Source organism: Carcharodon carcharias, chromosome 33 (genome assembly GCF_017639515.1).
Source record: "Carcharodon carcharias isolate sCarCar2 chromosome 33, sCarCar2.pri, whole genome shotgun sequence".
Taxonomy (NCBI): domain Eukaryota; kingdom Metazoa; phylum Chordata; class Chondrichthyes; order Lamniformes; family Lamnidae; genus Carcharodon; species Carcharodon carcharias.
Window position 1 is genome coordinate 1,732,663 of NC_054499.1, and position 2,361 is coordinate 1,735,023.

Here is a 2,361-nt window from a genome sequence, read left to right on the forward strand (position 1 = left end):
ACACCCCTCCCTATCTCTGTAACCTCCTCCAGCCCCTACACCCCTCCCTATCTCTGTAACCTCCTCCAGTCCCTACACCCCTCCCTATCTCTGTAACCTCCTCCAGCCCCTACACCCCTCCCTATCCCCGTAACCTCCTCCAGTCCCTACAACCCTCCCTATCCCCGTAACCTCCTCCAGTCCCTACAACCCTCCCTATCCCGTAACCTCCTCCAGTCCCTACACCCCTCCCTATCTCTGTAACCTCCTCCAGCCCCTACACCCCTCCCTATCTCTGTAACCTCCTCCAGTCCCTACACCCCTCCCTATCTCTGTAACCTCCTCCAGCCCCTACACCCCTCCCTATCCCCGTAACCTCCTCCAGTCCCTACAACCCTCCCTATCCCGTAACCTCCTCCAGTCCCTACAACCCTCCCTATCCCCGTAACCTCCTCCAGTCCCTACACCCCTCCCTATCTCTGTAACCTCCTCCAGCCCCTACACCCCTCCCTATCTCTGTAACCTCCTCCAGCCCCTACACCCCTCCCTATCTCTGTAACCTCCTCCAGCCCCTACACCCCTCCCTATCTCTGTAACCTCCTCCAGCCCCTACAACCCTCCCTATCCCCATAACCTCCTCCAGTCCCTACAACCCTCCCTATCTCCGTAACCTCCTCCAGTCCCTACAACCCTCCCTATCCCCGTAACCTCCTCCAGTCCCTACAACCCTCCCTATCCCCGTAACCTCCTCCAGTCCCTACACCCCTCCCTATCTCTGTAACCTCCTCCAGCCCCTACAACCCTCCCTATCCCCGTAACCTCCTCCAGTCCCTACAACCCTCCCAATCTCCGTAACCTCCTCCAGTCCCTACAACCCTCCCTATCTCTGTAATCTCCTCCAGCCCCTACAACTCTCCCTATCTCTGCAACCTCCTCCAGCCCCTACAACCCTCCCTATCTCCGTAACCTCCTCCAGCCCCTAAAACCCTCCCTATCTCTGTAACATCCTCGAGCCACTACAACCCTCCCTATCTCCGTAACCTCCTCCAGCCCCTAAACCCCTCCCTATCTCTGTAACATCCTACAGCCCCTACAACCCTCCCTATCTCTGTAACCTCCTCCAGCCCCTACACCCGTCCCTACCTCTGTAACCTCCTCCAGTCCCTACACCCCTCCCTATCTCTGTAACCTCCTCCAGTCCCTACAACCCTCCCTATCTCTGTAACCTCCTCCAGCCCCTACAACACTCCCTATCTCTGTAACCTCCTACAGCCCCAACAACCCTCCAAGATCTCTGATCTCCAATTCCAGCCTCTTGACCACCCCTCGATTCCCATCGCTCCACCACTGGCGGCCGGGCCTTCAGCTACCTGGGGGACTAAGCTCTGAAATTCCCTCCCTGAACCTCTCCATCTCTCTCTCTCTCTCTCTCTGTCTTATCTTTTAAGACGCTGCTTAAAAGAGACGCCCCTACAAATGATGAGCAGGGATCGGTTACTCAGTCCCTCGCCTTATAGAGCCAGAGCCAGGAGCAGGGTCCAGGCAATAGCCATGGGGCTGTTATCGCTTCCTGAAGAGAATACTCAGTGAAAAATCAGCGATGAGTGATATTTAACCAGTTTAGCTAACGGGTCAGTAGCGGTGAGTGATATTTAACCAGTTTAGCTAACGGGTCAGTAGCGGTGAGTGATATTTAACCAGTTTAGCTGACGGGTCAGTAGCGGAGAGTGATATTTAACCAGTTTAGCTGACGGGTCAGTAGCGGTGAGTGATATTTAACCAGTTTAGCTGACGGGTCAGTAGCGGTGAGTGATATTTAACCAGTTTAGCTGACGGGTCAGTAGCGGTGAGTGATATTTAACCAGTTTAGCTGACGGGTCAGTAGCGGTGAGTGATATTTAACCAGTTTAGCTGACGGGTCAGTAGCGGTGAGTGATATTTAACCAGTTTAGCTGACGGGTCAGTAGCGGTGAGTGATATTTAACCAGTTTAGCTGACGGGTCAGTAGCGGTGAGTGATATTTAACCAGTTTAGCTGACGGGTCAGTAGCGGTGAGTGATATTTAACCAGTTTAGCTGACGGGTCAGTAGCGGTGAGTGATATTTAACCAGTTTAGCTGACGGGTCAGTAGCGGTGAGTGATATTTAACCAGTTTAGCTGACGGGTCAGTAGCGGTGAGTGATATTTAACCAGTTTAGCTGACGGGTCAGTAGCGGTGAGTGATATTTAACCAGTTTAGCTGACGGGTCAGTAGCGGTGAGTGATATTTAACCAGTTTAGCTGACGGGTCAGTAGCGGTGAGTGATATTTAACCAGTTTAGCTGACGGGTCAGTAGCGGTGAGTGATATTTAACCAGTTTAGCTGACGGGTCAGTAGCGGTG